General features: G+C 46.6%; 1 protein-coding gene across 7 annotated transcripts in view; it reads right to left on the bottom strand.

Annotated features, from left to right (window-relative positions):
* CACNB2 (calcium voltage-gated channel auxiliary subunit beta 2) overlaps nt 1–12,261 on the bottom strand; it is a 393,103-nt gene that overhangs the window by 87,207 nt on the left and 293,635 nt on the right. The window lies entirely within an intron of this gene.

Raw genomic sequence — 12,261 nt, 5'->3', positions numbered from 1 at the left:
TCGATATGATAAATGTGATGCATCTTCCTGATATACAACATCCATGACCACACTGTACACAGACAACGTCGGAAGCAAAGCTGGCTGCAGGCAGGAGCTTCTGGTCCAATACAATGACTCTACACTTGATCTTAGCCAACAGGCCGAGAAGTGAGGATAATAACCTCTTCTTAAAATGGCATCTAGGGGTTTAACAAATAAACTGCTGCCTTTCTCCCATCAAGTGGTCTGAGAAGTGCAGGAACCACACAGAAAACGGTCCAGTGTTTCCATGTCCTGTTCATCCTTCAAATCCCAGTCCTGCACGGATCCCTCCTAACCCAAATCTGATCCACGATGGAAGTCACCTCATTTTGACTTGAGCAGCTTTTGTCACACAAATAAATAAGATGACAAAGTTCGTCAGGGATCCTCCCAATTACGTACTACGATACTGACAGAAAAAGTTTGCCCCTCTTCCAGGCCAGCTCTCTGCTGTGGCCAGGGAGTGCAGTGGAGGATGGCCCAAGTGTTTGGGCCCTGCACCCCATGGGAGACCAGGATAAGCACCTGGCTCCTGCCATCGGATCAGCGCGGTGCGCCGGCCGTAGCGTGCTACCGCAGCGGCCATTGGAGGGTGAACCAACGGCAAAGGAAGACCTTTCTCTCTGTCTCTCTCTCTCACTGTCCACTCTGCCTGTCAAAAAAAAAATAAAAATAAAATAAAAAAAAATTAAAAAAAAAAGTTTGCAAGTAACAGGTTGCAATGTCAAAAGCGATTCTTTATCAAAAAATAGTACACAGCAGGTGAGGGTCATTCAGATACTACTTCTTCCTCGCCATTGCCAGGTGCGCTTTCTGAAGAGCCAGTCAGAAGGAGCACCCACTCCTGGGGTTTCCTTACCACCCACATCCTCTTGATCTTCAGCTGCAGCCCAGTGTGACCCACGTCATCTCATCATTTCAACACCTGTACCACACTCTTTCCTAGTCCTTCTCAATAATTACTGAGAGCATGGTTTTCAGCTGCATATGAATAAAACACGCACAAGATACCTAGAGAGGAAATGGGCAAAGTGTGTTTAAAGGGGCTTTTGCCTTTTTGAATGTGTGTGGAGAGAAATGGGGTGGTAGTATTTTCCTCAGTTCGAGCCTTGTGACTTGGTTACGGTGCACTTTTAACTGTTTTTAAAGGCAGACGTGAATGGAAATAACCTACATAGGCATTTTATAATCCATTCATCTGTTCAAAGATTGTTGGAATTGTACATTCACTGGGCACTACTGGTACAGTTTTGGGCCTTAAGGACTTCTTAATCTGAGAACTATACAAACCCAACAGAGAAAACAGCAACACCGGTTCAATAATAAAACCGGTACCACCCTGAGGCCTGTGAAGAGCTCTGTCTGGCTACGCTGCCTACCCAGAGTTGTCCATTCTGATAAGGAGGGCTCTGTCGTGGGCTCTGGGTCTGCCTCAGGCTGCCTCTTGTTCTGAACCCTAGCACCAGCATGTGACCCTGCTGAGGTTTCCTGTCTGTACCGTACCTGGCCCATGCCCTCCAGGTCTAAGGCAACAGCAGCGCTGGGAAGAACCTGGAATGCACAGCCCAGCCCCTCCTCAGCAGGCACCGGCTCAGGGAGAAGAGACGTCAAGATGCTGGCAAAGGCAGAATGGGGGTCAAATGTGCCAAAGAGGCTCAGGCTGCTCAGATCCTGGCCCTGGCCTCCTTGCTACCTTGACGCGGGACTTGGCAAGGTACCTGTCACTCTTCTTGTCATTGTCAAATGGGGTGACAACAGTGTGGACAAAGGGCCTTTGCAAGGATGAAGGGTGCAAGTTCACCCAAAGTGCCACATTATGTGGGAATTTTAAAAACTTTGTGGAAAAGGCAAGTAAAGGCTAAGCTTATTTTGGTGCAATAAATTTGAAATCCATGCATAATTTCATGAAAATATGCATTTTCTGTGAGCTTTTTGAAGATTCCCCTATAGGTGTTGTGGTTCTTACCAGGCCCCCTCTGACTGGCACCATTGCAAGTTCCTCCTGACTTCTCCAGGGGAGAAAGGCCCGGAAGGAGTTTGGTATGGCCGCCTTGCTGTCGCTAACACACTTCCAGATCACAAGACACGCTTCAGGACCTTGGCCTGGCTCATGCAAGGCCCGTTCTTCCCCTTGTACCTCTGTCCTGGATGTTCTCAGGATTGGGCTCAGTCTCTGCCTTGCCTGCCTGCCTGCCTGCCATCGTCACTGTCAGAACTTTAGTATCCATGGTGAAAACTTCGGGGACTCTAGTGTGTTTAGCAGTAAACAAAGTATCTGCTCTTCACCACACATCGCACGATCTCTGCAGCTTTTCTTCTACTTCTAAATTAATAGTCAGGTCTCTCCTGCCATTCAGAAACAATAGAAAAATCTGAATTCTGCCTCTCCTATAAAATTCTATTAAATATCTTACTTTCTCACCATTGTTCCCTATTCAAGGGACGTAATATACTTTCTGTCCATGCTTTCTTTCAAAGTCATTCCAAAGTTCCTTAAACGGGGCTTCCAGCTCACTGCACTGTATAAGGAGTTCTCTCCACAGCCTCGATGACCTCTTATTTTCCAAACTCCAGAGATCCCCCCACCCCGGTCTCCCTGCAGCATCCGACAGGGCAGGACACTTCCTGAGCCCGCAGAGTCCCAGCCTGCTGCCCTGAAGGAGCCACAGCCCCATCTCCCTTCCTTCTCACCACCCTTTCTCAGCCTCCTCCGCCAGTTTTCTTTCTTCTTCCACGTTTGCCAACCTTCTCTCATTCCCCCCATTCATGTTCTGTATTGCCTACTGATTTCACCTCAGACTCCGCGTCACCTCTACTCAGTAACTCCAAATGCCTATTCCTGGCCAAACCGCTCATCTCAGCTGTGGTTTTGCGAGACATGCAACCTTCTTGATGGTCAATAGTACCTCAAAATTTAACACGTCTCCAAATCCACTTATCATCTTTAGTCTAAACCAAACTCTAACTTCGATTTCTTGGGTTTGTGGCTATTGTTGTTCATTTGAGAGCTGGGGCTGGGAAGGGAAAGCAGGGGTAGGGGGTTGAGGGTGGGCATGGGGGGCTCTCTCATCTGTTAGTGCATTCCTCAAATGCTCACAACAGCTCAGAGGCTAAAGATGGCAGCTATGAACCCATTCCAGGTCTCCCATGTGGGCGGCAGGGTTCCAACTACTTGAGCCATCATCACTGCCTTCTAGGAAGCTAGAATCAGGAGGTGGCAAAAGGGATCAAACTCAGATATACAACATGGAAGGCAGGCACACCAGCCAGCAACTTAACAGCTGGGGAAAATGCCCACCTTCAGTTTCCCAGTTTTGATCAATTACACTATCATTCTCCAAATGTCCCAAGTTAGTGTTCCAGCAAATCCTAGATCTTTTAGAAGTATATATATATATTTAAAGCGGATTCTGTAGACAAATAAGCTTGGGAAATCAGACAACCCCATCTTCGTGGAGCCGATCAGCATATCAAAGATTCTGAAAAATTCTATCCAGAACAAACAATTCACATAACTGCAAAGTAATTTGGCCAAGTCTCAGTGTCTTCTGTAACCCCAAGTGATGACTCTAGGAAAATCTACAACACACATTAAGAAGTGCTACCTTTATCATCCATCTCCTCTTTTATAACCAGTTATCTGCCCCGTCTGGTTGATCACTCCTTGCAGGGTTCTTGTTTCCAGTCCCATGGTCATCTTGCCCAAGTACGGCAACACATTATGTCACAAATTCAGTGCTCCTGAGCTGTTCATCTAGTCTTGTTAGTTTGAGACTAGATGGTAATTTCACACCCAGATTCAAAACCTTCACTTGGGGTGGATGCTGTAGCGCAGTTGGTTAAGTTACCACTTAGGATAACTGCATCCTATATTGGAGTGCTGGTTTGAGCCCTGGATACTTCGCTTCCAACCCAGCTTCTTGCTAACACATCCTGGGAGGCAGCAGATGATGGATCAAGTGCTGGGTCCTCTGCCACCCACGCAGGAGACCCACACACTCTGGCTCTTGCTGTCTCTTTGCTTTTTCATGGAAAGCCCTCCTCCCGCATCACAAGTCCCTCAAGTCTTACCTCCTCCCCAGGGCTCAGCTACAATCTCACCACTTTCACGGAGATTCCTAATGCTCCAGTCCTAGAGGATCACCTAACCTGTTGAAGTCTTAGAGCACTAAGTTGGCTGCACTTGTGACAATGGGCCTTCTGCCTTCAGAATGAATCAGGAGGAGGACTAAAAGCATCCCACATGCATAGGCACCTTCATGGCTATACCTAAGGCAGTGTCTCAGAGTTCTACACACAACCTGGATAAGGAGCAAGGATTGCATCATGTTGATCTGCATGTGGGACAGGAAACTCAGGCTCTTCAATTCAGAACTGACAACACTGGAAACTCCATTACCAAAATGTGGCCATTACATATGCAATGGAAAAGAAAATTCTCCACGTTCTTCCTTAAAGTACAAGCTGCTTCTAATACTAAGTGCTGTAATTTTGTTAAATTGATGCTTTGTTGGTAGCTATAAACACCACAGTTCAAGATAAAGCATCAGACATAGTAATTTGCACCAGTTCCCAGAGTGCCAGCTGCTATACAACTTCCTCTCCTGCTCCCAAAAGGAATCAGATGGGTTTACATGCCCAATAAAACTAAACATTGAACTGAAAAGTAACAGAAAAATGTTAATGCATTAATGATCATCAAAAATATCATAGGCAAAAGTAAAACATCCAAATGATAACTATTTCCATCCTCGCTATGTTAGACACTACTGGTAAGAAAAAACTGTAAGAACGTCAGTATTATATAATAAACGAGTGACAGATACTTAGGTAAAACCAAAAACATGGAATTACAGGTTTAACACAATTTTTAATCTTTCCAGAAAATAGAGGGTAAAGCCACTGAAACTGAACAAATGGGGCTGGCACTGTGGCATAGTAGGTTAAACCACTGCCTGCAATGCCGGCATCCCATATGGGCGCTGGTTCAAGTCCCAGCTGCTCCTCTTCCAATCCAGCTCTATGCTATGGCCTGGGAAAGCAGCAGAAGATGGCCCAAGTCCTTGGGCCCCTGCACCCATGTGGGATACCCAGAAGAAGCTCCTGGCCCCTGGCTTTGAATAGGTGCAGCTCCGGCTGTTGTGGCCATCTAGGGAGTGAACCAGTGGATGCAAGACCTTTCTCTCTCTGCCTCTCTGTAACTCTGCCTTTCAAATAAATAATCGTTAAAAGAAAGAAAGAAACAAACAAACAGAGCAGCCTGTTAGACAAAGCCTGCAAGTGTCTGCTGTCTTCCTCAGTTTTTGCTTCTCATTGCCTCACTGCTTACTCTTGGCTTCTTCGATGTACAGCTCTACAGACCACGCTCTTTCACTGGTACTTCAGCCAGTGTAACCACTTCATCTTCTCTCTATAAAACTGAGAGGCAGGAGGAAGCCGCCACTTACTTCATTCTCACAATCATCTTTGCTGGTTATTAATTTACAAATTATAGAAATCTATAGTAACATAGTAGAGTGGATCAAGAGAACTGTAAGACTAAGCATGTGAGCTCAAATCTACTTACGTATTTATTTATTAAGCTGAGCAAATTACTTAACAGTTCTTCCTTTGGCAAATTAGAGACACTACCTGTACTTATTTATTTCAGTTGTTACAAGTAGTACATGAGGTAATACTTGTCAAGTACTTACAACAATGCTGGGCAATGGTAAGCTCTTTGTAAAAAGATTTGTTAAATACAGCCAGTGCTGTGGTGTAGCAGGTAAAGCTGCTGCCTGCAGTGCTGGCATCCCACATGGGTGCTGGTTCAAGTCCCAGCTGCTCCACTTCCGTTCCAGCTCTCTGCTATGGCCTGGGAAAGCAGTAGAAGGTGGCCCAAGGACTTGGGCCCCTGCTCCCACATAGGAGACCTGGAAGAAGCTCCTGGCTCTTGACTTCAGATCAGTCCAGTTGTGGCTGTTGCAGCCATCTTGGGAGTGAACCAGCAGATAGAAGCCCTCTCTTTCTCTGCCTCTGCCTCTCTAACTCTGCCTTTAAAATAAATACATCTTTTAAAAAATACATCAAATTTAAAAAAATTTAAAATCTGTTAAATACACAGGAAATTCAATCAATTCAGTAACTTGCTGAAGGGCACAACAGTCAAAATCAGTGGTAAAATCCAGATCTTAACCCAGGTTTCTCTCTCTCTCTAAGATTTATCTGAAAGGCAGAGTTGGGGGGGTGGGGGGATACAGGGAGGAAGGCAGAGAGACAGAAACAGAGACAGATTTCCATCCACTGGTTCATTCCCTAAATGGCTGCCAAGGGTCAGGCTGGGCCAGGCCAAAGCCAGGAGCCAGGAACTCCATCCAGGTCTCCCCAGTGGGTAGCAGGGGCCCAAGTACTTGGGCCATCTTCTGTTGCCTCCCCAGGTGCACTGGCAGGCAGCTGGCTGGGAAGTGGAGCAGCCAGGACAGTTACTGGCACTGATGCAGGATGCCAGTGTTGCAAGCAGCTACTCAACCCACTGTACCAGCATACTAGCCCTTCTCTTTTCACTTCACTTTCTCAGTGAAAGTACAGCTTCTACATAAACTGAGGAAAAAATATGCAAAACCACAGTCACAATCCTCTGAGAAGGTGTCTGCCTGTTGCGGTTGAATTGTGTCCCTCATAATTCCTATGTTGAAGTCCTAGCTCACAGGGCCTGTAGAGAGGTAATCAAGTTAAAGTGAGGTCTTTAAGGAGGAAGTGTGGGTGCAGAGACACACCGAGGGGAAGACGACGGGAAACGGTGGCCATCTGCAAGCCAGGGAGGCCTGGAGTGGATCCGTCCCTCATGGTGCCCAGCAGCAACCAAGTCTACTGGGTGCTCGAGTTTGGAGGTTTCCAGCCTCCCGAACTGTGGGACCATAAATTCCTGCTGTGTAGGCCACCAGTCTGTGGCCTTCTGTGAGGACAGCCCAGCAAACTAAGACAGCCAAACCACGGAGCACACACTGGGTGGCTTAAACAACAGAGACTGGAAGGCTACGGGTTCCACATCAAGATGTAGCAGGTTTGGTTTCTTCTGAGGCCTCTCTCCTAGGCTTGCACACAGCCAGCCCATGGCCACCCACGATTGGCCCCGGTGTGCACACAGCTGCTCCCTGTGTCCTGATCTCTTCTTTCAGAAGGACACCAGCCACACTGGATTACCACCCCTGCCCCGACACTACTTTAACTAGATTACCGCCTTGGAGGCCCCATCTCCACACACCGCCAGATTCTGAGGCTAGGAATCCAACACGTGGATTTCGGGAGGCCATGATCCAGCCAATACCACGGCTCTGGGTGCCCGAAGCTTGTGAGAGAGAAATATGAGTCATCCTCCAGCCCGGTGCACTTTGCCGAAAGATCTGTGAGCAAAATGTTAAGTAACTGAGCCGCTAAGCAATCTAAAATATTTTTCTGTTAAATAGTGCTTTGGTGGAGAAGGTTAAATTTTGTGTGGGTTTTACAAAATCAGGCATGATTTCACAGGAGGGCTGTTTCAGCAGGCCCCCTCCATCTGCACACCCAGGCCCCAGAGCGCGGGGGCTGCTCCTCCGCTGCTCTCTGCGCGTCACACGGGTAGGTGTGAGGAGCTCCAAGTGAAAGGATGCTACCTGAGTCTGTTCAGGCTGCTGTAACAAAATGCCATACAATGGGTGGCTTAAAAACAACAGACGTGTATCCTTACAGGTGTGGAGGCTGGGACGCTGGGGATCGGGGTGCTGGCAGATCGGGAGTCTGTTGAAGGTCCTCTTCCCAGTCTGCCAATGACTCTTCTCTCAGTATCTTCCCGTGATGGACCACACGGGGGAGCTCTGTGGGGCCTCTTTTATGAGGGCACTGATCCCATCCTTGAGAGCTCTACCCTCATGATCTTACTCCTCCCCAAAGGCTCTGAGCCTCATGTACCACCATCAGAGGCTAAGACGTCAATACAGAAACTAGGAGGGGGGGGTGTGGGGGAGGGGCGCAAGCCTTGAGATCACAGCAGATGGGATGGGCTGGCAGTGGGAGGGATGGAAAGGAGCTGTTTTCTAGGATCTGGTCTCTTGAAGCGCGTACAGGAGCTGAATCGTCTGGTTGGCTGCCTGCACCCGAGGGGGAGCAGAGCCACGTTTTCTAGTACCATACTCAATGGTCCTGGGAGCCTAGGGGGATCCTCTCTGGCAGTACACTACCAACACCCTTTAAGATGACCTCCTGACTCGGGTCACATCTTCCTGTTAAGATGACCTCCTGACTCGGGTCACATCTTCCTGTTAAGCTGCCCCCAAGGAACAGAACCCCAGAAGCAGCAGCAGCGGCCAGCTGAGAGGCACAATGCCTACCCCTCCCGTGGGGCTCCTGCTGGCCTTGCAACAACTCCCCTGCCTGTCGGAAGCCTTGGTGCTCACTTAGGCAACCTGACAAGGAGCCCATAGTCACCGACTGCACTGATCACCCCGAGATGACTTCTTCCTTCTGCTGGGACACAAGGATGTCTGTTAACTGGCCAGTAATTGGGCAGACTCCTGGATTCACTCTAAGTCCACTCATTGTTATGGCTCAGGCACCATGTTGGCGATATAGACACCAACAAATATCCTACAGCCTTCAACAGTTTATCATTAGTAAAATGCAAGCTAAAGTAAAAAACGACAGGAAAAGAACTGAGATCTGTTGGGTCCAGAAGCTCTTTAAGAGTCTCCATTACACTTATTTCTCAAAGACGCATTACATGAGATTACTGTATGAGCCAGAAAACCGAGTGTCCGATTACTGCACACAAGCCAAGAGGCAGAGCTAGTTTCAAACCAGGTATGTACCTTTTACTACCTCATCTTGTCTGTTTGTATCTACCTCATTCACAAGACTGGCTTTCCAGTCTCCGTAAATGGTAGAAGGAATGATGAGAACAGCTTCAAAGTACTTAGAAAAATAAAATCAGAAATATTAGCTTGATTGTGCATGCATACAATGTACAGGTATGTTAAAGCATCATGTCCATTATAAACATACACAGTCTTTATCTGCCAATTATATCTCAACGCTGGCAAACAAAAGACATTTTGCAATAATTTAAAAAAGGGGCCAGTGCTGTGGTGTAGCAGGTTAAGCCTTGACCTATAATACAGGCATCCCACATGGCACCAGTTCAAGTCCCAGCTGCTCTACCTCCAATCCAGCTCCTGGCTAATGGCCTTGGAAAAGCAGTCAAGATGGCCCAGGTGCTTGGGCTGCTGAACCTATGTGGCAACTCCAGAAGCACCTCTGGGCTCCTGGCTTCAGCTGGCCCAGCCTGCCATTGTGGACATGGAAGATCTCTCTCTCTCTCTTTCTCTGTCTTACTTCTTCTCTCTGTAAACCTGTCTTTCAAATAAATAAAAAATAAATCTTTTTTAAACATTGGCCTTATTAAAAAAAAAAAAAGCAGAGTCACTAGGAGCCAGCAAATATTGATGGAAAACAAATCTCATCAAACAAGCCTTATTCCCTTTTTGGATGGTTATTACACTGGATTGAGGACCAAAGTAATTCAGGACTACCTGTTGGATCCACTTTGCTGTATCCACACTTGCTCCCCACCACACCCCCTTTGCTGAGCTGTGACACCCAAGTCCCAGGGGTGCTGCTCCTAGCCTGTGTTGCAGATTCTTTGCCTTTATAGTTCCTCCCGCTGTGGTACCGTCTTCCCAATACCCACATCCACAAACTCTCACGCCATTCAGATCTGCTCAAGTCACCCCTGTAAAGAAGCCATTCCCGATCACTCTCCAACTCCTCGGCCTCCTGTGTCATGTAAGGAGGTAGCACAAGACATCACCTGTGACACAGAGGTGGTAACTTCCCAGATGCTCTCTGTCTTGATTTTGGGCTTTCTAGCCTCCAGAACTGTGAGCAATCCATTTCGGTTGTGTACAAATTACTCAGACTAAGGTATTTTGTTACAGCAGCAGGAAAGCACTCAGATTTATTTTTAGCCCTTACTGCTGCATCACCTTTGAGTGTGAGTGTGTGTGTGTGTGTGCGCTGCCCCTCAACTAAATCCCAAGCCTCCGAGGATGGGGTCTGTGTCTTGTTTACTGCACACCTGGTGGCTGGGGCAGTGCTGGCCCACAGTAGGCAAAGACAGAGTTAAGACCCCAACCCCCTACCTCCTTGGATTTTACTTCTGTGAGCCCATGTGTACCTAAGGTGTTAATAAAACCATATGCCTTTGCTCTTATTAATCTATCTTGTTAGTTTAATCCCCAGGCCTCCAGTCACTCAACATAAGAGGGTAGACAAAAAGTCTTTCCCCCCTAACAACCTTAACATTACAATCCATCCATGTGCCTTCCTAAATCTACACTTCCTATGCAGTGCTTGGCCAGATCACAGTCAAGCATCTAATCTGATGTGTGTTCTACTTTGTAAGAGCTTTATTTATAGCACGTTCAGACAGGAGGAAAGCAGGTGAGGAGACATAAAAATATGTCACATGAGGATGCAGGGGTGTTTTAGAAAAAGTTTCAAGAGTTACAGAGAGCGAAGGAGAGACTCAGCGGTTGGTTGTCCATCCACTGGTTCACTCTCCAGATGCCTGCAACGGCTGGAGCTGTGCCAGGCCAAAATCAGGAGCCAGGAGCTTCACACAGGTCTTCCATCCACATGGATACAGAGGCCCAAACACTTGTGCCATTTTCAGCTGCTTTCCCAGGTGCCTTAGCAGGGAGCTGGATCTGAAGTATAGCCACCAGGACATGAAACAGTGCCATAAGGGATGCCACGGTCTCATCTGGCAGCTTTTCCACTTAGCCACAGCGCCGGCCCCCTGAAGGCCAATTTCTAAAGGTATCTCTTTACAGTTCAATGTCTTACAGGACTGGGGAGAACAAAGTATTCTCCCTGTAACTTGTGCCACTGAGACACTGTCCCTTAAAGAAACTACTAAGGGTTGTGGATATAATTCTGAAATGTAACTGAGCAGGGGAAGGGTCATAAAAATACAGTACTTGATTCCTATTTATTCACCTGAAAAGAAACATACATTTGTGTTTAATGTGTGAACCAAATGGATTAAGAAGACACTCTCTATTGTTATTTATATTGGGGTCTCATCAGATACCTATATATGGATGCCTCCTTTATCTGAGATGTTACAACACTTCAGACAACCACACAGCAAATGTTGGCCTGTTCACCTGCTCTATCCATTCGCATTTGCCTGAGGGTAGAACAAATCTGCTTTTCTGATGCCTACATTTCTCAAGAGTACCTAAAAACCCATTTTGCCTGTTCCAATAGAACACACACACACTCGATTTAAATCTAGAATTAAATAGTTAGGAAATTGTCAATTTAAAATACGCATTGCCTCATAAAATCTATGATATGAAAATCAAGAGCTGACCAAATATTTTCCATTTGATTAAAAGTTTTACGTATAAGTAACAATACTGTTCTCCGAACACAGTCAAAACAGGGACATTAACTGAGGCAAAACTGGTGTGTGCTCGTCTGATAGAGAAGGGAAATGAGTAAGCCCTAAAGATCTTTTTGATGACCCCATTGTATCTCCTTCCTGAGGACATGTTTCAATGACAAGACTATTATTTATCTTTTCAAAAAATAATTTAAGACATGGAGCTCTAATTTTAAGTCTCATAAAAAGAAAATGTTTTAACAATCCAAAATGTCAAGTTACTAAGATTTTTCCTCAAGTCTGAGACTAGTCAAAGTTCAAACAATACTACAGACACTTTCTTCGAAATAAGCTTTAAAACTTTAAGTATGACACTATACATATCTGTTACCCAATCCTTCTCTCTTGCTCCTCCTGACTCCCTGATGTTTCATTATCTTGAATGTGTAATGGTTTCACAGGTAATTGCATTACTGAAAACCAAATGGTAGGCACTGTGGTTCACTTAGGGCATCCACACCCCATGTCAGACTGAGGGTTTCAGACTTCTTACTCTGCTTCCAATGCAGCTCCCTCCTAATCCATCCCGGGAGGCAGGAGATGATCACTCAAGTGCTTGGGCCCCTGCCACCCATGTGGGATCCAGATGGAGTTCTTGGCTCCCAATTGTTGGAAATGTGTACGCGTTCTCTCTTTCTTTCTTTCTTTCTTTCTTTCTTTCTTTCTCTCTCTCTCTCTTTCTTTCTTTCTTTCTTTCTTTCTCTCTCTCTCTCTCTCTCTCCCTCCCTCCCTCCCTCCCTCCCTCCCTCCCTCCCTCCCTCCCTTCCTTCCTTCCT

This window comes from Lepus europaeus, chromosome 14 (genome assembly GCF_033115175.1).
Source record: "Lepus europaeus isolate LE1 chromosome 14, mLepTim1.pri, whole genome shotgun sequence".
In the NCBI taxonomy this organism is placed as follows: Eukaryota; Metazoa; Chordata; class Mammalia; order Lagomorpha; family Leporidae; genus Lepus; species Lepus europaeus.
This window is presented reverse-complemented; position numbering and strand designations above follow the sequence as displayed.